This window comes from Scyliorhinus canicula, chromosome 13, assembly GCF_902713615.1.
Source record: "Scyliorhinus canicula chromosome 13, sScyCan1.1, whole genome shotgun sequence".
Classification (NCBI taxonomy): Eukaryota; Metazoa; Chordata; class Chondrichthyes; order Carcharhiniformes; family Scyliorhinidae; genus Scyliorhinus; species Scyliorhinus canicula.
Genome location: NC_052158.1, coordinates 83,644,078 through 83,670,873, shown reverse-complemented (window position 1 = coordinate 83,670,873; position 26,796 = coordinate 83,644,078). Strand labels below are relative to the sequence as shown.

The 26,796-nt window shown below is 48.5% G+C and overlaps 1 pseudogene; it reads right to left on the bottom strand.

Annotated features, from left to right (window-relative positions):
• Positions 1-9,029: 9,029 nt before the first annotated feature.
• On the bottom strand, positions 9,030-25,908 carry LOC119975626 (annotated as a pseudogene).
• Positions 25,909-26,796: the final 888 nt, after the last annotated feature.

Here is a 26,796-nt window from a genome sequence, read left to right as displayed (position 1 = left end):
CAAATGTTGACCTGAAAACTGACCCTGAATAAAGGCCTCTTGACAAGGTTCCTAACTCAGGGCAACTGAATACATTAAATTTGTCATTAATTTCATTGGATTTCAAGAATTAAATTAGTGAATAGGGATCACATTGCATAAAGAATGGTTCAGGTTGACCAAAAGATGGGATGTTTACCTGTGCTCTGTACTCGTAAGCTACTTTGCTTCATCTAATTATACTCCAGCAATACCCCTGTTCAAACTTATGGGTTTTAAGCCTGTGCTCCATTAATCTGTAGCTAAGCTCTTTGGATGTAGGTTGTGTTCTGTATCAGGCAACCAAATATTTCAGTCGGGCCAATAGCTTTGTCAGAGTTTCTTAAACAGGTCAAACGGACATTCCTACTCTTGAGATATTCAAATAATCCCGAAAAAGTATTCCATTTGACAGAATTGTCCTGGGCATTGAGTTTCATGAACAGGAGGGAAACTATTTATCTATTTTTATATATGGAAATGATCCATAGATCATCTGAGCCACTCAATATGTTGTTGCCTTGCAATGCATTCCAGGTATCTATTTTCTACAAAACATTATTGCGTTTACCACTAATTTGTTAGCACCGCATTGAATTCTAAGTCAAGAAGATTTATTATAAAAAGTCAAATTACATGATTTATATTTCTATCACAGAAGTGGACTGATGTTGTTGAGTAAATGTTGCTATGCTTTACAGCAGCTCAGAAGTGCAAGATTTTCTGAGGATTAATTTTAGTTAATTGATTGCTTTCACTAGTCGTAATCAACAGATAATTGGGAGTCTTGTGAATTGGATGCACTGACCTCCATGTTTGGAACAGAGTCTTGCAGAACGTATCCTTCATGACTCTCACAGAAGTCATTTGTAATTTTGTTGTGCTTAAAAGATTAAACATAAAATCACATGGCAATCACCTAGGTTAAGAGAACAAAATGTTAAAAATAGAACTGGGTGACATTTTTCCATTGGAGATTACCTGAAAACCTACTCATTAGTATCCAAGGAGTGTCTTGGATCATGTATAGTGTAATGAACTCCAATTGGCTTTATTGGTTGGCCAATTGGAGTATGAGCTCCCTCAATGATAGCTCATTGAGGGGGCCAATATAATCACCTGTGTAGGCTTTGTGAGCAGTCTTAAGTTGACTGGACGGCTAGCAGCACTGTTTGTAGCTGCTCCTGTAATATCGTTATTGTAAATAAATATTGGTGTGGTGACGGAACTCCTGCCTCCCGTGGATTACTACAGTGGTGACGAGGTAAACTAAGAATTTTGCGGAGACCAGCTGCCGCACTCGGAGGGTAAGCCTTGCCATTTTAAAAATGCCATTTTTTGGAAGGTTAGAGGCATTCGACCCGGCTATTGAGGACTGGTCCCAGTATGTGGAGAGAATGTGTTACTTCTTCCGGGCAAATGATATACTGACGGACGAAAGGAGACGGCTTATCCTGCTGTCGGCGTGCGGACCCTCAGCTTTCGCCATTATACGTAGTCTGACTTATCCCGATGCGCCGGACACAAAAACTTTCCAAGAAGTAACGGAATTGGTGAAAGAGCACTACGACCCAAAACCATCCCTCATTTTGCGTAGATACAGATTCTACACAGCGAAGCGGGAAGACAGGGAGTCAGTCACGAATTTCTTGACCTGCCTGAGAAGGCTGGCGGAAAAATGTGAGTTCGGCCCGACGCTAAATGAAATGCTTCGGGACCGGTTAGTGTGTGGTATAAACGACCTCACAATACAGAAACGCCTGTTGGCGGAAACGGAGCTAGACTGCAGGCAGGCGTTACAGCTCGCACTGTCCCTAGAAAAGGCAGCAAGTGGGGCGCAGGAACTACAGGGCATGCCAATGGAGGTAGATACCTGTGAGAGGGACTACCACAACAGGTCCTGCCATCAGATAGCCGCTCTCAGGAAAAACCTGAGGAATAGAGGGAAAAAGGAAAACCCCAGAACTGCCCCGAAAATCTGCCAGGACTAACTGGAGACAGAGGGAAGTACCGGCTGAGGCTCCCCCAACAGAGAAGGACCGTTTCTGGCACCAGACAGAGTGGGGTAACAACGACAGAAACCCTAGAAGGAGGTGGCAAAAGAGGAATAGCAGGTGGGGACGCAGGGAAGTACACAACCTAGACGCCCCATCCTCCTCCGAAGGGGAACAATTATATAATATTGCAACGAAGAAAGCAGAACCCATTAGGATTACCCCACGGGTGAACGGGCGGCCGACAATAATAGAAATAGACACGGGTGCGGCCGTATCAGTAATGGTGGTGGCAGCATTTTTAAAAATCAAAGATGGACTTCAGCCACTAACCCTAACAAAAACATCGACAAAACTTAAAACCTACACGGGGGAACCCCTGGAAGTTCTAAGCACGACTCATGTACCTGTGGAATATGAGAAACAATTGCTCAGATTACCGTTGACTATAGTAGAGGGCTCCGGACCGAGCTTAATTGGACGGAACTGGCTGAAAGACCTCAAATTAGATTGGATGAAAATTTTCCAGAGTGGAAGCGGGCAGTTGAGTGGAGTACTCCAAAAATACCCGGAGGTCTTCCAGGAAGGTTTGGGGGAAATCCTAGGCGCCAAAGCAACTTTGCACATGGACCCAGAAGCCCTTCCGAAATTTTGTAAGGCCAGGCCGGTACCTTTTGCATTAAGGAAGAAAGTAGATGACGAAATAGAAAGGTTACGGCGCGACGGCATTATCAGACCAGTACAGTTCTCGGAATGGGCAGCGCCGGTGGTACCAATTTTGAAGCCAGACGGCTCGATACATCTCTGTGGAGATTTCAAACAGACAGTAAACAAATACGCACTGCTGGACAAATACCCAATCCCGAAAATAGACGACCTATATGCCAAATTGGCAGGTGGGCTTTTGTTCACGAAACTGGACATGAGCCACGCCTACCTGCAGTTAAAACTGGACAAGGGCTCCCAGAAGTTCGCGACGATCAACACCCTGAAGGGCCTTTTTCGTTACACTAGACTACCTTTCGGAGTGTCATCAGCCTGCGCTATATTCCAGCGGACGATGGAAAATATTCTGCAGGGACTACCGCAGGTGGCGATTTATTTGGACGATGTCTTAATCACGGGTAGGACAAACAGGGAACACTTAAGGAACCTGGAGGAAGTGCTCAGGCGTTTTGCAAAGGCAGGCGTACGGTTAAAAAGGGAAAAATGTGTTTTTCTGGCCCCACAAGTGACGTATCTGGGATATAAAGTAGACGAGTCGGGCTTACACCCATTGGAAGACAGAGTAAGGGAAATAAAAGAAGCCCCAGCTCCCACCACGGTCCAGGACTAACGATCATTTCTAGGGTTGGTAACCTATTATGGAAAATTTATTGAAAATAGGGCGTCCATCCTAGAACCCCTCCACCAGCTGCTAAAAAAGGGGCAAGAATGGAAATGATCCACCCGCCAAAACCGAGCATTTAGGGACATTAAGGAACAGCTGTCATCCGAAAATGTACTAGAGCATTATGACCCAAGGAAGGAGCTGGTGGTCACTTGTGATGCATCCCCCTACGGGGTAGGAGCCGTCTTAGCCCATAGAGGAAGGAATGGGGAAGAACGGCCAATAGCCTATGCTTCGAGGACCTTGGCGATGGCTGAGAGGAAGTACGCCCAAATCAAGAAGGAAGGACTGCCGGTGATATTCGCAGTAAAAAGATTTCACCAGTATCTGTACGGGCGGAAATTCACCATACTGACGGACCATAAGCCGTTATTAGGGTTATTAAAAGAAGACAAGTCAATACCCCCGATTGCATCAGCTAGAATCCAACGCTGGGCGTTGCTACTGGCGGCGTATAGATACGTTCTGGAGCACAGACCGGGAACGCGAGTAGCAAATGCAGATGCTTTGAGCAGACTTCCCCTCCCGGACACTCCGCCGCAAATACCATAGTAGAGGAGACAGTGATGACTCTAAATTTTTTGGACACCCTACCAGTAGACGCACAACATATTCGGTTGTGGACGCAAAAAGACCCAGTTTTAGCCAAGATTAAGCATTTACTGCTAACAGGGGAACTGGAAAGACCAGTGGAGCCCCACACGCACCCATACTGGAGCAGAAGGGACCAAATGACCGTAGAAGACGGTATCCTATTATGGGGAGCCCGGGTAATCGTCCCAGCTCAGGGTCGTCAGGCAATCTTAACCGAGTTACATCACGGACACCCAGGGGTGTCTAAAATGAAGATGCTAGCTCGAAGCTACGTTTGGTGGCCAGGTTTGGACACAGACATAGCAGCCTTGGTACGTCGGTGCCAGGAGTGCCAACAGGGGCAAAGAGTGCCACCAGCGGCACCATTGCACCCGTGGGAATGGCCAGGCAGACCGTGGACCCGCCTGCATATTGCCCACGCCAGCCCTTTCATGGGCTCAATGTTTTTGGTGATAGTGGACGCCCACTCCAAATGGTTGGACGTCCACCGGGTAAACACGGCAAGCACAGCATCGACAATTGAAAAGCTCAGGGCCTCGTTTGCAACACATGGACTTCCGGAGGTATTGGTGTCGGACAACAGAATGGCATTCACAAGTGGTGAATTTGGAAAATTCCTGAAGGAAAACGGAGTCCGCCACATCAAAACGGCCCCTTACCATCCAGCGACCAACGGCCTGGCAGAGAGAGCGGTCCAGACACTTAAAGCGGGACTCAAGAAGCAGCCGGCAGCATCAATGGACACAAAGCTCTCCCGCTGGCTGTTTGATTACAGGACCACACCGCATTCCACAACGGGCATACCGCCAGCTGAACGCTTAATGGGAAGGCGGCTGCGAACGAGGCTGAGTCTCCTTTTCCCAAATATAACGGGGAAAGTGGAGAAACAACAGGAGGCCCAACGCAGGGGACATGATAATAGTCGGCAGCAGAGACATTTCCAGGTGGGGGCACCGGTTTGGGTCAAGAATTATGGGAATGGACCAACATGGGTCAAAGGCACGGTAGAGTCCCAAACAGGGCCCATATCCTATGAGGTTTCAATAGGAGGTAAGATGCTGAAGAAACACCTAGACCAAATAAGAGCAGCGGAACCACACCTGGAGGCAGGCGAAGCAGGACCGCCTCGAGCTGGGATAGCCCAGACGGAAAGGACACTCACACCCCAGCCCCGAGCAATTTCTCCAGACCCCGTCATCCAGTTGTCAGAGTCGGTGATGGACACGCTCGACGAGGCCGCCGCGACACCTCTCCCCAAGGAGGAGGAAGAACAACTTCCAAGGAGGTCGGCAAGGAAAAGACGGGCACCTATAAGGTACACCCCGCCCACTTCGGAGAACGACCCGGCGGACGACACAGAGGTGACAGACCCAGACATGAGGAGCAGGAAGAAGCTCAGAGGAATGCCAGCTGGCAGGAATTCCTTGGACCTTGGGGGGAGGGGTGTAATGAACTCCAATTGGCTTTATTGGTTGGCCAATTGGAGTATGAGCTCCCTCAATTATAGCTCATTGAGGGGGCCCATATAATCACCTGTGTAGGCTTTGTGAGCAGTCTTAAGTTGACTGGGCTGCTAGCAGCACTGTTTGTAGCTGCTCCTGTAATATTGGTGTGGTGACGGAACTCCTGCCTCCCGTGGATTACTACATATAGCATTTAACATGAAGTTGTAATTTGCTTAGACTTGATGCTTTAGTTACATCATCTGAGCCACCAAGCCTGGTGCAACTTTATGAAACAGCCTGGCTGACACTGCTTTGGAATCCATTCAGTATATTTGGATTTATTTATTATCACATGTACCAAGGTACAGTGAAAAGTATCCTTCTGCGAGCAGCTCAAACAGATCATTTAGTATATGAAAATAAAATAAAATAAAAAGAAAACACATAATAGGGCAACACAATGTAAATACATAGACACCGGCATCGGGTGAAGCTTCCAGGAGCGTAGTATTAATCAGGTCAGTCCATAAGAGGATCATTTAGGAGTTTAGTGACAGCGGGAAGGAGCTGTTTTTGAATCTGTTCATATGTGTTCTCCTTCCTCATATCCTCTCTAACTTTGGAGCTTACAGCAACCTAATTTAAGATTATCTTTCCTGGTCACATGCACTCCTTCCCTTACCCCCATCATTAACAGAAGCCTTCAATCAGAAGCCTAGGCCCCACACTCTGGAATTCCCTCACTTTTGTTTACCGCACCTCTAAATATTTATTTTAGATGTTCGGATAAGCTCTCCCTCATTGTCCGAACGTTTGGAGCGCCACACAGCGTGCAATTCTCCCAAAGAATTTGTAAGTGTAGTCTCCGTTGGGAAAAAGGTGCAATTGCCGTCAGGTGGATCGGCACCATGTAGATCTCAATCCACCCAGACTTCGGAATTATTTTGGAGCCGGGGTGAATCACGCCGAAGGATCCAAAGATGCCAGCAAGGCTGATCCTCTGAGATCAGGGCATCCTTTTCAAAGGGCAACACAATCTTAGGATAACCTTATAGCCACCCCTTTTCAGCGACAAAGATTACCCCCCTCCCCCGCATTCTCGCCAGCAAAGACCGCCCCTTCAATCGCAATCATCAGGGCCCCCCAAATGAGAAATCCCATACCGTGGTGATGCAAAGACTCCCCCTTCAGGGCTCACCCCTCAGGTCACCCTCTTATCTCCCAACCCCCCAGGGCAATGCCAACCTGGCCAGGGCACAGGTTCAAGATACTGTCCAGCAATATACATGATTACCAGGGGCTAAAGGCCTCTAAGCCCACTGGCATGTTCATCACGTCCATTCAGTGAATTTCAGTGGCTGCAAAAGGTCCTCATTCAATGTCTGAATGGGGCCAGCTCCTTCGATGGTGGAAAAACTCTTCCAGTGCAGACATGCTGTTCAGGCATCAGAGGTTGAAATATATCTAGCATGGAATAAATGCTATCGGGCTGTGCACCTGCTCTTTCGAGGAAGCACTTCAGGCTTTAAAAACCCACTATGAAATAAAGCATTCAGAGTGCCTGATCTTTCTAGTAAGTAGTTCAAAGGAGAAAAAAAGACACTGTAGAAACAAATGCGGCTAGAAAGGACATCTGCCATAAAGAGGAAGCATTTCAGAGTTAATGGACCGTTCAGTGTTATAAAAACAAACAAAGCTAATCCCTCCTTTGAGATAGAACATAGAAGTATAGAAAATAGGAGCTGGAAGAGGCCATTTGGACCGTCAAGCCTGCTTTATCATTCATTATGATCATGGCTGATCACCCAACTCAGTAACGTGTTCCCTCCATATCCTTTGGTCCCCTTCACCCCAAGTGCTATATCTAACTGCTGCTTGAAAACATACAATGGGCAGGATTCTCTGCCAGCTGGATGCTCCGTTTTGCCGACGCCCGGGGGGGGTTTCCTGACGGCATGGGGCTTCGCCACAATGGGAAACCCCATTGACTGGCCGGTGTAACGGAGCATACCGCCAGCGTGGCGAGGCAGAAATATGGCACGGCCGGGCGGAGCATCCCGCCCAATGTTTTGGCCTCAACTACTTCATATCTGTGGTAGCAAATTTTACAGACTTGCCACTCTCTGGTTGAAGCAATTTCTCCTCATCTCCATCTTAAATGGTCTACCCCATATCCTCAGACTGTGACCCCTGGTTCTGAGCACCCCCACCATTGGGATCATTCTTCTTGCATCTACCCTGCCTAGTCCTGTTAGAATTTTATAGGTTTCTATGAGACCGCCCCTCATTCTTATGAACTCCAGCGATACAATTGTAACTGACTCAATCTCTCCTCAGATGTCAGTCCTGCCATCCCCGGAATCAGTCTGGTAACTGCGCACCCTCAAGAGCAAGAACATCCTTCCTCAAATAAGGAGACCAAAACAGCACACAATATTTCAGGTGTGGCCTCACCAAGGCCCTGTATAATTGCAGCAAGACTTCTTGCTCCTGTACTCAATTCCTTTTGCTACGAAGGCGAACATACCATTTGCCTTCTTTACTGCCTGCTGCACCTGCATGATTACATTCAGCGCTTAGTGTATGAGATAGCCTTCAAGAGGTTTGTAAAGATAAATGGGGTGTGAAATTCAATGTAAACAATGATGTACAAATGGACAAAAACAGGCATACTGCAACGGTGAATTCGCAGAGGCTCATAAATGTCAGTGGGGTGTGAAATGGAATGTAAACAACCAAGTACGAAGGGATAAAAGAAGGCATACTGCAACATTGAAACCATAGAGCCTATTGAAACTTCAAGGGCAGTGAAATGCTTCTCCAAGAAACAAGCTGCACAATGGTTCTGACCCATGAGAGGATTTTAGGACAGGCAGGTGGTGGCAAAGTGGTATTGTCACTGGAGTAGTAAACCAGAGACCCAGAGTAATGCTCTGGGGATTGAGGTTCAAATCCCACCACTGCAGATGGTGAAATTTGAATTCAATTAATATCGGCATTTAAAAGTCTAATGATGACCATGAAACCATTGCCGATCATCATAAAAACCCATCTGGTTCACTAATGTCCTTTAGGGAAGGAAATCTGCCATCCTTACCTGATCTGGCCTCCATGTGACTCCAGATCCACAGCAATGTGGTTGACTTTTAACTGCCCCCTCAAGGGCAATTAGGGATGGGCAATAAATGCTGGCCTAGTCTACAACACCCTCATTCCATGAACTAATAAAAACCAGTGTTTTTCCCTATTATGGGGTGTTAAACATGAAAGAAAACAAGCTTCAAAGCTGCACAGACCCAAAGTGAGCCCCATCCCAGAGAAGACTCCCAACCTTCCCCCTCCAGGTCAACCTGTGACCCCCAATCTCCAGCTGCCTTGAAGGACACCCCCCCCCCCCCCCCCACCTCACCAGAGGCTGTTCTGTCTTTGTGCCCCCTGGAGGTACGTGGAGAGGGATACTCAACTCCTTGCCACCCTTTGGAGCCCATGGCATCTAGTACCCACTTTTCTTTTTGTCTTTAGCATTTTACTAACAGATTTGCTGATACTTAAACCTCTGGAAGGGGTCGATTTCACGACCAGTGCTCACTAATCCTTCATCTGCCGCAGACGGCGAATTGCAGACTTCACTGTGACGGCTGAGGTGGTGTTGTAGGCCCAACACTGTAGGCCCAATCCTCCAGCCACTGTTTTCATTCCAGATACCGACTGCTCTGCGCTTCGTCTTTGTCTTCCCGCAGAAGGAGCAGGTGTATTCGGCATGCTGACTGATCTCAATCTCAATATTGTGGAGGGAGGCCTCCATACCGGGTGCCCTATTTCCCCATGATCCCCATCTTCTTGGTGTGTTTGCTCCACTGCTCACCTAGTGCCCACTTTTAAGGACCAGTCGTGACTTACCCTTGGAGGTAGGCAACAGAATACCAGGAGGCCGCTGCATTCGACTTTAATCTCACTAATGAAATTAAATTGAATGCAAATAAGCTGTGATCAGCGTCTCGGTCTTTCTGGATGAAATCCTGATCATGCCACCTGGAACAGGCCGGGAGCATCGGAAACTGCTGCAAATCCTGTGTCGGGGCTCTCCCACAATTCTCCCAACATAGCGGGATATGCACTGTGCGTAACGCGGCCAGAGAATCGCCCCCCATAATATCTCCATCTCTGGTTTGACATCCATTTTTTGTAAATTACACTCTGTGACACACCTTAGGATTGTTATCTATGTTGAAGTCTCTCTCAGTGCAAATTGACTGGGCAGCACGGTGGTGCAGTGGTTAAGCACTGCTGCCTCACAGCGACGAGGTCCCAGGTTCGATCCTGGCTCTGGGTCACTGTTCATGTGGAGTTCGCACATTCTCCCGGTGTTGGTTTAGCTCAGGGCTACATCACTGGCTTTTAAAGCAGACCAAGGCAGGCCAGCAGCACGGTTCAATTCCCGTACCTGCCTCCCCAAACAGGTGCTGAAATGTGGCGACTCGGGGTTTTTCACAGTAACTTCATTTGAAGCCTACTTGTGACAATAAGCGATTTTCATTTCATTTTCATTATGTGTGGGTTTCACCCTCACAACCCAAAGATGTGCAGGGTAGATGGATTGGCCACGCTAAATTGCCCCTTAATTAGAAAGAAATTGGGTACTCTAAATTTATTTTAAAAAAGAAGTGCAAATTCATATGGTTGACAAAGCTTTTTTTTAATAAATTTAAAGTACCCAATTCATTTTTTCCAATTAAGGGGCAATTTAGCGTGGCCCATCCACCTACCCTGCACATCGTTTGGGTTGTGGGGCTGAAACCCACGCAAACACGGGGAGAATGTGCAAACTCCACATGGATAGTGACATAGAACCAGGATCGAACCTGGGACCTCAGCACCGCAAGGCAGCAGTGCTAACCACTGCGCCGCCATGCTGCTCTCACAAAGCTTTTTTTAAATAATAATTTAGAGTACCCAATTCTTTTTTTTCCAATAAAGGGGAACTTTAGCATGGCCAATCCACCTACCCTGCACATCTTTGGGTTATGAGGGTGAGACCCACGCAGACACAGGGAGAATGTGCAAACTCCACACGGACAGTGACCATTGTTGACAAAGCTAACCTGCTTTAACACCCAAATGTTAACCTATTTCTCTCATTTTTAAATAGCTGATAGACCTGCTGTGTAGTGCCAGTATTTTAGTTTTGTCGATTCATACTAGTTGAAAGCAATCTTCAAAAGCACTATATCTGATATTATACCATGCATGGCTCCAGAATCCACTGTGCTTTGAACATTAGTTGGAAGATACTTTCATGTGATATCAAAATCTACAGATAACCATTTTAACCTGCTATAAAACCACCTCACAGAATAAAATATTGAAAAGGAGCTGGCTCCTTCATTAACTGAAGCACATGCAAATTATTTACTCGGCTACACAAAGCACAATTAAAACTAGTAATCAAAATCACCTACATACACTAAAAACCTGCCTGAATAAATTAAAATGCCTTACCGACATAAATGTTTACCAGAAATCTAAAGTTTTTTTTAAATTTAGAGTACCCAATTAATTTTTCTAATTAAGGAGCAATTTAGCATGGCCAATCCACCCACCCTGCATATCTTTGGGTTGCGGGGGCGAAACCCACGCAAACACGGGGAGAATGTGCAAACTCCACACGGACAGTGACCCAGAGCTGGGATCAAACCTGGGACCTCGGCGCCATGAGGCTGCAGGGCTAACCCACTGCGCCACCGTGCTGCCCCCAGAAATCTAAAGTTAATGGTGAAATGTATTGGCATATTTACTGTACAAAATGGATAGTACTGTTGGGCTGAATTTGACAGACTGAGAGGTGGAAATTCTGCCAAACATGAGGGAAAGGGAGGTGATTGCATCATCCCACCGCAGTGCAAAAAGTAGGAAATGCTTAAGTGTCATTTGAGGAACACTTCCCACCTTCGCAAGCATTTTGCCTACATGCTGATTGGGAGGGAAGATTCTCCGATGGAATCTGATGGCCTCCAGGGTTGTGGTACTCACCTTTTTGAGCACTCTACAGCCTACAGAGACACTCCCCTGGCAGCAATAATTGCCCCAGTAGCCACATTGCAGCTTGTCCCTCGGTGCTGCTGAGGCTGCCGAACCCCAGATGTGGACAGGGCACACAGGTCCCTAAGGCAAAAGCCGAGAACGGGGGAGCCGTGGTTAGCACTGCTGCCTCATGGTGCTGAGGACCAGGGTTGATCCCAGCCTTAGGTTACTGATGTGTTAGGCGGGTTGGTTTGACATCGACTGCAACTGGATGCAGGGAAGCTAGAAACAAACGTCTGACACCGGAGATGATCCGACACGGTTTTATTTAAACTATGAACTGCTGTACATGTTCAGCTGTGGGTTGACACTCTACTAATCCTACTGCCGACCACTTACTGGTTTGACCAGACTTACTAGCTACCACATGGCAATAATGTCCACTGACTTGTGCACTCTGACTGTCTCAGTGTCTGCGTCCTGAAAAGAGTAGGAGTCTTAATGCCCTGTAAGCTTTATAGTGGTGGTGTCTTGTCTGGTGATTGGTTGTTCTGTGTTAAACATAGAAACATAGAACAGTACAGCACAGAACAGGCCCTTCGGCCCTCAATGTTGTGCCGAGCCATGATCACCCTACTCAAACCTACGTATCCACCCTATACCCGTAACCCAACAACCCCCCCCTTAACCTTACTTTTATTAGGACACTACGGGCAATTTAGCATGGCCAATCCACCTAACCCGCACATCTTTGGACTGTGGGAGGAAACCGGAGCACCCGGAGGAAACCCACACACACAGGGGGAGGACGTGCAGACTCCACACAGACAGTGACCCAGCCGGGAATCGAACCTGGGACCCTGGAGCTGTGAAGCATTTATGCTAACCACCATGCTACCCTGCTGCCCAAATGTGTTCATTGGTCATCCTATCTGTCAATCACTGCCTGTCTGCATCTCATTATATACATGAGTGGATATTATGACATCTCCCCCTTTTTTTAAAATAAGGTATGAAACGTGAAGGTATATACATGTCTGACTACGTACAAATGGTGAGTTAACTAACATATAAACATGGGAAGGTGTCTATCGTGCAGATACAGAGCAAACTGAACGCAATTTACAAAAGTAAAGTCTATAGATTCAGGGCGGTATTCTGCGCTCCCAATAAAAATCGGGATGGCCGTCGTGAAATCGGCCGCGGTTCACGACGGCCTCGGGGCCCGCTCCCCGCACCTGATTCACCCCCACCCGGGGGGCTAGGAGCGGGCCTCCATCTTTCCCGGCCGCGACCACGTTGCACCGGAAATGACGCGCAAAATGGCGCATTTGTGAGGTCATCAGCGCATGCGCGGGTTGCCGGTTCCAACCCGCGCATGCACGGATGTCTTCATCGCGCAGACGGAGCGAACCGCGCATGCGCAGTGGCCATCTTTCTCCTCAGCCGCCCGGCAAGACATGGTGGCTTGATCTTGCCGGGCGGCGGAGGGGAAAGAGTGCGTCTGTTTTGGATGCTGGCCCGAGGATCGGTGGGCAGCGATCGCGGGCCTGTCCCCTCCCGAGCACAGTCACGGTGCTCCTGTGCCAAACGGGCCTCTAGATGCCACAAACGGGCATCTGGAGCCCGTTTCACGAATGCAGCGACCAGGTGTGGTTGCTGCCGTGGTGAAACGGGCGTGAAGGGCCGGCCGCCCGGCCCATCGGGCTCGGAGAATTGCCATTCGCCGTGAGAAACGGCGAGCGGCAATTTTTCCGAGAGGGGGGGGGGGGAGAATCGCTGGGGGTGCCAGGGGGGCGTAAAAAATGTCAGGAGGCCCTCCCGCGATTCTCCCACGCCGCGTGGGGAGCGGAGAATTCCGCCTTATGTCTTTGAGGCGGGTGCCGAATTCTGGTTGATCGCCGCAGAGGTGGAGCAGGAGACGCCGGCACTTGGACACGTGGGATTGCTGGCATTGCAGCAGTGGCGAGATCGATGGCAGATCGGTGTCCTCATGGCAGGAAACGTCCGGAGGAGGCATGATAGCAGGCGGAGAAATGCGGTTAGGCGGTGGGCAGGGAACTCTCCGCAGCGCCCTCCTTTTGCGCCGGAGAACGGAGCCATCAGCCAATTGAACAATGAAAGGCCTTGGGGCAGCCTTCCTGATAACAACAGCTGGGGCTGACCAACCTCCCTCACGCAACTGGACTCGAACAACATCTGTGGGAGCCAGCGCAGGCAGATCCGTGGCATGAGCATCATACACAATCTTCTGCTGGTCCCTGGACCGATGCACTTTTTGCAGCACCGTGAGGTGGTCAAGGTCTGGAATGTGAATGGCTGGAACAGTCGTCCTCAAGTTGCGGTTCATGAGCATCTGCGTCGGAGACAAACCAGTCAACCGAAGAACCGCCCTGTAAGCCAGCAGCTTCAAGTTGAAATCGGATGCTGAGTCTGCAGCCTTGCACAACAACCGCTTGACAATATGGACCCCTTTTTCGGCCTTCCCGTTTGATTGCGGGTAATGGGGACTGGAAGTGATGTGTCTGAAGTTGTAGGATCGTGCAAAATCAGACCACTCCTGGCTGTAAAAACACGGACCATTGTCACTCATTACTGTGAGTGGTATCCCTTGTCTGGCAAACGTCTCTTTGCAGGCTTTGATGACGGACCTAGACGTGAGGTCCAACAATTTCACCACCTCTGGGTAACTGGAGAAGTAGTCGACCAGAAGCAAGTAAACAGGCCCATTGGCGTGAAAGAGGTCTACCCCCATTTTAGACCATGGAGAGGTCACAAGCTCGTGCTGTTGCAGTATTTCTTTGGGCTGAGCCGGTTGAAACTTCTGGCAGGTCGGGCAGTTGAGGACCTTGTTAGCAATGTCCTGGTTGATACCCGGCCAATAAACTGCCTCCCGAGCTCTACGTTGACATTTTTCTACCCAAGGTGACCCTCATGGATCTGCCTGAGCACCATAGCTCGCATGCTTTGAGGAATGACGATCCTGTCCCGTTTAAGAAGGATTCCCTCAATGACCGTTAACTCATCCTTTACGTTAAAGAACTGGGGACACTGCCCCTTTTGCCAGCCATGGGCGAGGTGTTACATCACACGCTGCAGTAGAGGATCCTTGGCAGTTTCTTCACGTATTTGGACCACACGTTCATCAGTGGCTGGTAGGTTGCTGGCACACAACTGCACCTCTGCCTCTATGTGGCAGATGCAGTCGCCCTGTTCACACGGCGTGGTGATGGACCTGAATAGGGCATCTGCAATGATCAGCTCCTTACCCGGTGTGTAGACGAGTTCAAAGTCATATCGGCGGAGACGAAGAAGAATGTGCTGTAGCCGAGGCGTCATGTCATTTAGATACTTCTGGATTATGTGGACTAAAGACCTGTGGTCTGTCTCCACCGTGAACTTCGGCAGGCCATGTACGTAGTCATGAAACTTGACTATTCCTGTCAGGAGACCCAAGCACCCCTTCTCGATCTGGCATGCCGTTGCACGGTCGGCGGCATGGCCCTGGAGGCATATGCCACTAGAGCCCAGGACGAGGAGTCGTCTTGCTGGAGGAGCACCAACCCAATGCCGTCCTGGCTAGCGTCAGTACATATCTTGGTGTCCCTGGTTGGGTCAAAGAATGCCAGTACTGGGGCTGTGGTGAGCTTCGCCTTTAGCTCGAGCCACTCCTTTTCTTGTGCGGGCAGTTACTGGAACACTGTCGACTTCTTTACGAGATGCCGGAGGGCCGCGGCATGGGCTGCCAAATTGGGAATGAATTTCCCGAGAAAATGCACCATCCCGAGGAAGCGGAGGACCGCCTGCTTGTCCTCCGGGGTCTTCATGGCATTGATCGCCAACACCTTTTTGGCGTCAGGTTGCACCCCGTGTTGTGAAATGTGGTCACCCAGGAACTTGATAGCGGATTGACCAAATGAGCATTTGGCCCTGTTGAGCTGGAGGCCATTTTCGTGAATCCGCTGAAAGACCTGTCTGAGGCGGGCAATGTGATCCTCGGGCATTGTGGACCAGACGATCACGTCGTCCACATATACTCGCACCCCCTCAATGCCCTCCATCATTTGCTCCATGATGCGATGAAATACTTCGGAAGCTGATATGATACCGAAGGGCATGCGGTTGTAGCAATAGCGGCCGAAGGGGGTGTTGAACGTGCACAGCTTCCGACTGGATGCATCCAGCTGTATTTGCCAGAAACCCCGGGAGGCGTCCAGCTTGGTGAAGAATCTGGCATGAGCCATCTCACTGGTCAACTCTTCACGCTTCGGGATCGGGTAGTGCTCCCGCATGATGTTGCGGTTCAGGTCATTGAGATCAATGCACATGCGGAGTTCACCAGAGGGTTTCTTGACGCAGACCATGGAGCTGACCCAGTCTGTTAATTCCGTGACCTTTGAGATGATGCCCTGGTCTTGGAGGTCTTGCAGCTGCTTTTTCAGGCGAACCTTGAGAGGAGCCGGCACCCGGCGTGGTGCATGGATCACTGGGGTAACGTTTGGCTTTAGCAGAATTTTGTAGCGATATGGGAGCGTGCCCATTCCATCAAACACGTTGTGGTATTGCGTGAGGATGTCGTCTATCTCGGCCTGGAGGTTCACATCAGTCGAGGCAGTCGCCGGTGTCGAGGACATGGTGTGGACTCGCTGGACCAGATTAAGGAGCATGCAGGCACGAGCACCGAGCAGGGACGCCCTGTCAGGCCGAATGATCTCGAATCGTAAGGTTGCCTTGAATTCTTTGTGAGATACCCCTAGTCAACACGATCCACTGGCAGCTATGGCATTGCCATTGTAGTTGAGGAGTTGGCATACTGGTGGAAGAATGCTAGGCCGGTCACGGATGCTGTCGAGATCTGACTGCGATATGAGGTTCGCAGACGCGCTGATGTCCAGTTTAAATCGGATGCGAGCCTGGTTGACTGTGAGGATAGCACACCACTCATTGTCGGGATCCACACTGAGGATCGAAAGGCGGGTTGCCGGTGCAGTGGAGACTAGCTCGCGTGTGGTTATGGTGCCCACCCGATATGGAGATACGAGGCAATCAGCATCAGGATCCGTTGGGCTGTCGGGATCAGCATCCTGCATGTCTTGTTGTACCGAGCGGATACTTCTGCGCTGTATCTGGGACCGCTGGCTGATAATCGGTGGAGCGGACTTGCATAAGGCCGCGTAATGGCCAGGCTTCCCACAGTGCAGGCATCGCCGTCCTTTGGCTGGACATTGCCGCTTTAAATGGGCGGAGCCACAATTCGGACACGTCATAACGCTGACGTCAGCGCGTTCCGTGCACCAACGCGCATGCGCAGTGCGGTTGGCCGACGTACGCACTTGTGCATTAGGGTTGTCGGCCTCGTCATCCACCCGGCTGTGGCGCGCAGGCGTCAGGACCCAGGAAAAGCGCTCGAAACGGCCACTCTCCTCGATGCTCAGGCCTTGCATTTTTTCAATGGCCTGCACCCGTTCTGCCTCGTGGGAGGACAGTTTTGCATTTTCCGCCGCACTGATGTGGGAGTAACGACTCTTAGCATGCTCATGGACCACGCACGTCTCAATAGCGACGGAAAGAGTTAGCTGTTTTACTTTGAGGAGCTGCTGCCGAAGGGAATCGGAGTGGACCCCGAAAACAATCTGATCCCGGATCATGGAATCAGCCGCTGAGCCGTAATTACATGACTGCGCCAGGATGCGGAGGTGGGGCAGGAAGGACTGAAAAGGTTCATCCTTACCCTGAAGTCTCTGTTGGAAGATGTACCGTTCAAAGCTCTCATTCACTTCAATCTCGCAGTGGCTGTCGAATGTTAGCAGGACCGTTTTAAACTTCGCCTTGTCTTTGCCATCGGCAAACGTAAGCCAGTTGTAGATATGGATGGCGTGATCCCCCGCGGTCGAGAGAAATAGCGCGATCTTCCTTGCATCTGATGCTGCCTTGAGGTCGGAGGCCTCGATATAGAGGAGGAACTTTTGCCTGAAGATCTTCCAATTGGCGGCGAGGTTGCCGGAGATGCGGAGCAGTGGAAGAGGCTGAATGTTTTCCATGTCGCTGGATGGCAGCTTTTTGGTTGTTGCAGATTTACTCGGGGTAGGTTCGGCAGGATTAATAGCACTCTGGTACCATGATGTGTTAGGCGGGTTGGTTTGATGTTGACTGCAACTGGATGCAGGGAAGCTAGAAACAAACGTCTAACACCGGAGATGATCTAACACGGTTTTATTTAAACTCCGAACGGCTGTACATGTTCAGCTGTGTGTTGACACTCTACTAATCCAACTGATGACCTCTTACTGGTTTGACCAGAGTTATTAGCTACCACATGGCAATAGTGCCTACTAACTTGTGCACTCTGACTGCCTCAGTATCTGGGTCCCGAAAAGAGTGGGAGTCTTAATGCCCTCTGGGCTTTATAGTGGTGGTGTCTGGTTTGGTGATTGGATGTTCTGTGTTGTGTGTTCATTGGTCATCCTATGTGTCAATCACTGCCTGTCTGCATCTCATTATATGCATGAGTGAATATTATGACAGTTACGATCCGTGTGGAGTTTGCACATTCTCCCCATGTCTACGTGGTTCTCACCCCCACAACCCAAATATATGCAGGTTAGGTGTATTGGCGGGAGGGAGGGTGGAGAGGTAGGTTGTCGGGGCCTTCAGGCAGGAGCTGCCACGCTGGCAATTAATGCTGGTGAACAGAAGTGAGGTGGGGGAGGTGACCACAGGGGATAGCCAAGTGGTGGGAGAGGGGGAGGGGTGGGGAGGGGGAGACGCAACGTGGCAGAGTTGGAGACTGAGCGTGTTCCTGGGTGGAGATGAGGCCATCTTGGATGGTCCCGGTTCAGAGCGAAATTCAAAGAGGTAGAATCGGAAAGGGCTGAATGCGGACAGTAGAGGGGAGTGAAGGTGTAAGGCTCCAGTAAGATTCAGAACATGGAATATATGGGGACTGGACAGGCTGGTGAAGAGGTCTTGGGTCTTCACGTACTTGAGGAGTTTGAAGGCGGGGGTGGTTTCCTGCAGGAGACGCATCTCCATGTGAAGGATCAGGTCAGGTTGAGATAGGGATGGGTAGGTCAGGTATTACACTCAGGGTTTGATTCAAAGTTGGAGGGTGATGCGACCATCAATTCACTCGAGACATGAGTAGAAGTAAACCGTGGCTTTAATCAACTTAGAACAGTGCCTGCCTGCGACTGATCCAATACTGAGAAACGCCTACAGGTCGACTGCTCTTTATACCTCCCTTCAAGGGGAGGAGCGATGGGCGGAGCCCATACATGCCCCAACATGTTCTTCTATGGATAATGCCATACAATGGCCCATAGAAGAAGCCCACAAGGGCAACAGCATAGCACAGATTCAAATACAAGAACAACAGCACAGATACAAATACAATGGTGGATTATTGGCATAATACATTCATCACAGGGGGTGAGGTAGGACAGGGTTTGTAGGGGCCAAGGAAGTGTGGGACCTGAGTGAGAGGTCTGTGATAGAGTGGTGTGTTGGAGGGGACGCCAGTGGTGCTGGTGAATTTACATGTGACAAATTGGGACAACGCGGGGTTTTTGAAGGTGTGGCTGGGAATAATTCCAAACTTAGACATGCATCAGTTGATTATCGGGGTAACTTTAACTGCGTGCTGGAACAAAGGGTGGATAGATTGAGCCCTAAGTCAATGGAAAGGTTGACGATGGAGAAGGAGTTGCAAGGGTCTTTGGTATGGATGGGAATAGTGGATCCATGGAGATTTAGGAACCCGGGGGAGAGGGAGTACTCCCTCCCGCATGTGTATAAGGTATACTCCAGAATTGATTTTCTTTGTAGTGAGGCTAGCGATGGTGGTAGGGGCAGAGTACAAGGGAATCGTGATCTCGGATAATGTGCCTCACTGGCTGGAGGCTAGACTTAGTTTGAGGCAGCAGCAGAGGCTGGGATGGAAGCTGGATTTGGGGCTTTTGGCAGACAAGGGGTTCTTTGAGAAGTTGCAGTCGGTGATCACAGGTTTTGTGGAGTTCGATCAGAATGGGGAGGTATCAGCGGCCACATTTTGGGATGCGTTGAAGGTGGTGGTTCAGGGAGAGTTATCTCATTCAAGGCCCACAGGGAGTACGGACAGTTGTTGGACGAGATGGTCGAGGTGGACAGGAAATATTCGAGAGCTCCCACCAAGGAGGGGTTGGTGGACAGAAAAAGGTTACGGGCCAGTTTGACAGGCTGATGATAATGGGGCAGCTATTTAGGACGAGTGGGTTGCAGTATGAAGATGGAGAGAAGGCTGTCATGATATGCAGACATACAGATAATGATATACAGACAGGCACAGACAGGCAACTAATGAACACAGAGAATACGACATGACCAATGAGCAGGCAGGACACTCAGGGGTGGTATCTGACTAAAAGGAATGAGGCACTCACACTCAGCCTCTTTCCACTGATGAACATCTAAAGAGTGAGTAGGGTGTATTTACAGTATCACACCTCCAGCACATGGCTAAGAGCTAGTCTGGTTCAGTCAGACAGAGTAACCACACTTAGGTTAGCAGAGAGTCGAACTCATAGAGAACTGTGCTAACTGTGCTACTGGTTCAGTAAATCAGATTGAATTAACTTCAAGGTCTGGAGTATCTTTTGGTTAAAGCTGCATCCAGTTGCAGCCTGTGTTATCCCAGAGTACATAGCACATCAAAGGTGAGCCGTGTGCTGGCCCATGAGCTATGGAGGCAGGCCACTTCCAGGGAAATTCAGAGGGTGCGGATAGGGAAGGGGGTTCCCAAGGCTGGATGAAGAGAGGAGCCAGGCGCCATTAGGGCTGATGGCAGGAGCCATTAGGGCTGAGGGATGTGATGAATAGTACAAGGAGGATGAAGTCGAGGGAGGCCCTGGGGCTGGACGGCTACCCGGCGGAGCTCTTTAAGAGTTTGCGACAGAGTTGGCACCGCACTTGCTGGGGATGTTTAGCAAGGTGCTGGAGAAGGGGGAGCTACCGGAGACATTGGCTCAGGCGTCGATCATGCTAACCCCGATGAAGGGGAAGGACCTGTTGGAGTGTGGGTCATATAGGCCCATTTCACTGCTAAACGCGGATGTGAAAATGTTGGCCAAGTTAGTGACGGGGAGAATAGAGGGGTGTGTTCTGGGGGTGCGCACTGGGGACAAAATAGGCTTTGTAAAGAGCAGGCAGCTTTCCAGTAAAATTAGGAGGTTATTAAACATGATCATGACCGCCTCAAAAGGGCGGCTGCCAGAGTTGGTGGTCTTTATGAACGCGGAGAATGCTTTTGACCGGGTAGAGTGGAACATAGAACATAGAACATAGAACATTACAGCACAGTACAGGCCCTTCGGCCCACGATGTTACACCGTCCTGTGAAACCCTTCTAAAGTCCCTCTACACTATTCCCTTATCGTCCATATGCCTATCCAATGACCATTTGAATGCGTTTAGTGTTGGCGAGTCCACTACTGTTGCAGACAGGGCATTCCACGCCCTTACTACTCTCTGAGTAAAGAACCTACCTCTGACATCTGTCCTCTATCTATCTCCCCTCAATTTAAAGCTATGTCCCCTCGTGCTGGACATCACCATCCGAGGAAAAAGGCTCTCGATGTCCACCCTATCTAATCCTCTGATCATCTTGTATGCCTCAATTAAGTCCCCTCTTAACCTTCTTCTCTCTAACGAAAACAGCCTCAAGTCCTTCAGCCTTTCCTCAAATGATCTTCCCTCCATACCAGGCAACATGCCTGTTTGAGATCCTGAGGAGGTTTGGGTTTGGCCTGAAGTTTGTGGCATGGGTGAGCCTGTTGTATGTGGCCCCGGTGGCGAGTGTATGTGTTTACGGAGTTTTGGTTGCACAGGGGAATGAGGCAGGGTTATCCGCTGTTGCTGCTGAAGTTCGCGCTGGCGATAGAGCCCTTAACAATTGCCCTTAAGGCGTCAGTTGAATGGCAGGGGATGTGAGGGTCAGTAAGGAACACTGGGTGTCACTGAACGCAGATGACCTATTGCTGTTCGTGTCGGACCCACTGGAGAGTATGGGGAGATTTATGGGCATATTGGAGAGCTTTGGTGACTTTTCGGGCTATAAGCTGAATGTCGGAAATAATGAGGTGTTTTTGATGAATATGGCAGGTCAGAGAACCAATCTGGGTAGTTGCCATTTCGAGTAGCCTGTGATAGGATCAGGTATCTGATAGGTCCAGGTTACTAGGGAGTGGTCAACAATACACAAGCGGAACCTGACAACATTGGTGGAGGAGGGTAGAGGGGATTTTCGGAGGTAAGATATCTTACACCTGACATCTGTTTGTATTCCAGACCCTCCCGATCTTTATCCCAAAGGCCTTTATCGACAAAGGAACATTATCGACACCCTCATAGTTCACAGTTTGTGCAATTTTCCCCCTTTTCACCACTACCCCTGCCCCCTCCCCGCGACAAATAATTCCTCCAATATTGTCAGGAACAGTCCCCACTGTGTTTCAAAACCCTCCGCTGATCCCCTCAACTCAAACTTGATCTTTTCCAGCTGAAGGAAGTCAAATAGATCCCCTAGCCAGGCCTCCACCCCTGGTGGCGTTGACGATCACCGGTCTAACCGGGCTGGGCAATTAGAGAGGAAAGGAAATTGGACGCAGTGATCTCGGAGTTTATATGGGCGGGGCAGGTACCTTGGGGAAAGAAGGCCTTGTTACAAAGGCAGCGGCAGAAAGGAGGGTCGCGCTACCAAACCTGCTGCACAACTACTGGGTGGTGAACGTGGAGAAGGTGAGACAGTGGTGGGAAGGAGAGGGGTTAGAATAAGTTAGGATAGAGGAGGGGCCCTGTAGAGCTCCTGCCTGATGGCAATGGTGACGGTGTTGCTTCCGCTGGCACCGGGGAGGTACATGGTGAGCCCGGTGGTGTAATCCACGATTAGGGTGTGGAACCAGTTGAAGAGACACTTTAGGGTGGAGGGGATGTCGGTGTGGACGCTGGGGCGTGTGAACCATGGGTTTAGGCGGAGGAGATGGATGGCATGTATAGGAAGTGGAGGAAGGTGGAGCTGGTGAGGGTGAGGGATTTATATCTTGTGGCGAGGTTTACAGATCGGGAAGAACTGCTGGAGAGGTTTGAGCTGCCGCAGGGAAGCAAGTTCAGGTGTATGCAAGTGCGGGACTTTACGCGGAAGTAATGGAGAGGGTTTCCAAAGTTGCTGTAGCGGTTGCTGTTCCAGATATGGAGATGGAGGGCAGAATTGGCGATATATATGGTTGGCTGGGGGAGCAAGGGGAGCGCAGATGGTGTGGATCAAGAATAAATGGGAGGAAGAGCTGGGGGAGATAGGATGGAATGTGTGGAGTGAGGCAATGAGCAAGGTAAACTTTACTTCCTTGTGCGCGAGGTTGAGCTTGATCCAGTTCAAGGGGGTGCACAGTGTGCACATGACTCGGGCGAGGATGAGTGGTTTCTACCAGGGGGTGGCAGACAAGTGTGAGTAGTGTGAGTGAGGACCAACAAATCATGCGCACATGTTCTGGGCTGCAAGAAGTTGGAGAGATACTGGAGTTGGTATTCAGGACGCTATCAATAATTGTGGGAATAGAGGTCGGGCCGGAACCAATGGTGGCAATCTTTGGGGTATCGGAAATGCCAGAGCTGATGGAGGAGAGGAGGGCTGATGTCATGGCCTTCACCTCTCTAATTGCCCGGCCCGGTTGGATTGATGATCGTCAACGCCACCAGGGGTGGAGGCCTGGCTAGGGGATCTATTTGACCTTGTTCAGCTGGAAAAGATCAAGTTTGAGTTTGAGCGGAGCGTTTTGAAACACAGTGGGGACTGTTCCTGACAATGTTTGAGGAATTGTTTGTCGCGGGGAGGGGGGTGTGTGGGGGGGGTGGTGAAAAGTGGGAAAATTGCACAAACTGTGAAATATGAGGGTGTCGATAATGTTACTGATTCGTGTTTTTGTCTTTTTGAATGTCTGCAATAAAATACATGTTTTTAAAAACTTTTTACACACCCTGAGAGCATGTATCCAAGTTATGCTACTGACACACTCCCTTGTGTTCTATTTCAGAATGACCCCCAGTGTACAGAAGTAGACATACAAGGGGTTCTGTCAATTGCCATAACTTCATCAGAAAAGCCATGAAAAACTCAATGGAAAGTGCAAATGGCAAATTCACGATTTTCCTAGTGTTTCCATAACTCTTCCGCTAAAGTTATGACTAGTTGGAGAACCTTCACAGAATTTACCCCCTCAATATTTAAGCATATACCACTCGTGAGACCTCTTGTAGGGCAAAGAGCTTGGATTGAATGATAGACATTATTAGTCCTCTCAACACAACTGGGGTCAATAAAAGTAAAGTTTTAACAGTGTAATCTGCTACTCTCAGTGCAACATTCCCACACTAGTGGATAATCTGTATTTCCAAATGTCAAAACGGAACATAAATGTCTTATCAACAACACGGATGAATGTATTATGGCCAACACCAAAAAGACCTTACACAGCTGGTGGTTTATTGGCATACTGCAAACGGATGAAAAAGCCTTAGACAGGTCACCTGTAATTTTTTGCTAAGTTTCTGCTGTATGTGAACTCACACATGTCAAGAATGTTCTCCAATGTTACATTATTGGAACATTTTATTTTGTTATACCCAAATGAATTCTACATTCTATATCCAATTGTGTAGTCTGGCACTTTTTCTAATGAATGAAAGACAATAAAGTGTATTCCAATCTCCACGATGCAAGTGAACATATTTTTTTCTCGCAAGTGTTTGTCTCCACTTGCCATCTGTGCAAGGAGCCTTCTGATCTTCTGATCCCATTCCCTCCCTGCCCCTTTCAGGAAGTGCCTGTTGTATTTCTTCAGAAACCTTGCGGCATGATGAATTGGTATGAACATTCATTCTGCCACTTTATATCAAGCAGGACAGCACTGAATTTAAGTTCCATTTTTTTTTAAGGACTGTTAAATAATTGGCAAATGATTGAGTCATGACAGAGGGGGGCACAGTGGTTAGCACTGCTATTACACAGTGTTTAGCACTGCTGCCCCACAGCACCAGTGACCTGGATTCAATTTTAACCTCAGGTGTCTGGGTGGATTTGCACTTTCTCCCCATGTTTGCAAGGTTTCCTTTGGGTGCTCCAGTTTCCTCCCACAGTCCAAAGATGTGCAGGTTAGGTGGATTGGCCATGATAAATTGCCCCTTATGTCCAAAGGTTAGGTGATATTATGGGGATAGTGCGGGGCATTGGGCCAAGGTAGGGTGCTCTTTCGGAGGGTCGGTGCAGACTCGATGGGCTGAATGGCCTCATTCTTCACTGTAGGGATTCTATGATTCTATGAATTAACTATGTTTAAAATGTTATAATCTTATGATTTAATTTAGTATTATATGGACATTATTTCCCATATATTAATATAGTTTTCTTTGAAGTATATCTGTACATTAAAAGTTGCAACATGTATTATCTTGTGAGGTTGGCAATAATGATGAACTTCCACCTACATACTTAATTAATTTGACTAATATTCCATTTAGAAATTGAGAATGCTGAAAAATGAATTATAATGCTTTAAACTTCACTTTAAATTGAGTATTTTGCTCCTGGAGGGCATTTTAATCTTTAGCACATTTCCTGGAAAACAAGTAGTGATGTAGACAAATCAAATATTATGGCGGTTATTTTTAGTCACTGTTTTTCATTCGTAAACAAACCAATGAACCATATATCAAACTTAATTAAAAGTTACAGATATTGAATTGGAAATCAATCAATCAAAGACTGAAGCTTGTTTATTGAAAGCTTCATGAAGACAATGCTTTGATTATGCTTTCAAAAAGCAAATGCTCAGAAGACAAGACAGCCTAAGCTAATTTTTTGATTTTAAAAGTTATTTCACAGGCTGTGAAGTCACTGGCTAGGCCTGCATTTATTGCCCATCCCTAATTGTCCTTGAGGAGATGGTTGTGAGTGCTGCCAGTGTGATGCCACAGAACGCACTTCCAGGATTTAAAAAAAACTAAGTTTCAAAAAGTATGGTGAGAAGAGCCGGAAGTGGAGCCAATGGGCAACACACCGCTTTTCCCATCTGAGTTGACACTGAGTTAAAAAATAAGAAAATTCTGCCCTGAATGTTGTTCATGTGTCAAGAGTCACAGCTGTTGCTGAACAATGTGCTCTCTTCAGCAATAATCCTTAATTCTGATCTTATGATGGATGGAAGGTCATTGGAAGGTCATTGGTGAAGCAACTGGAGAACTCCTGCAGTGATGGCCTGGAACTGAGATGACTGACCTCCAACAACCACAACGTCTTCCTTGCTGCCTTGTATGATTCCAACCAGCAATCTTTCCCCCAGAGTCCCACTGACTCCAATTTTGCTCGGAATCCTTGATGCCACTCTCGGTCAAGTGCTGCCTTGATAGCAACGACTGTCATTCTTACCTCACCTCTTGAATTCAGCTCTATTGTCCATATATGTAGCAAGGCTGTAAAGAGGTCAGAAACCTGAGTGGCACTGTCAGAACCCAGTGACAGTAAGCAGGTTATTGCTGAGTGAGTGCCGCTTGATAGCTCTGCTGATGACACCTTTCATCACTTTACTGATGATCGAGGAGGCTGATTGGGCACTAATTGGCTGGGTTGGATTTGTCCTGCTTTTTGTTGACAGGACATACCTGGACAATTTTCCACATTGCTGGAGAGGTGTCAGTGTTGCAACTGTACTGGAACAGCCTCGCTTCAGGGGTAACTAGCTCTGGAACACAAGACTTCACTACTATTACGGTTGCCTCGGACAGGAGAGAAGGTCGATTTAAATTGCCCACTCTCTACCTGGCTGTAAACAGAAAGGTGTTTTTATATTCTTATTTTCCCCTTTTAAAAATGGTGGTGTATTTCCCTCAACCCTTAAATTTAGAAATGTTCCAATCCTCTAGTGATGACTTGCACAGCAAATTCAAGGTAAGATGCCAATAAGAGGGTTGGTTTATTTTCACCCACAACTCTCAATGTCTACCCCTTTTTACACACACAATAAATGGAGATAGAGAAAAAAGGAAGAGGATTCTGGGAACAACCACAATTAAAATACAAGTATTGCTTTTACATGTGTCCAAAGTCCAGAATCATGAGTCAACTGGAATGTTCCTATCGAGGGAAGTTTGGCTAATTCTCAAAGGCTTCGTCTTTCAGGAACGAGGCCTGCATGACAGGCAAAGGCGCATAGAATGAGGTAGCTTGGAGGCACGAGTTCCGAGGTTTCAGCAGTTGGCAGATTTGATGAGGGTGCAGGTTCTTTATACTGCTACCAGGGTGTTTGGTAGA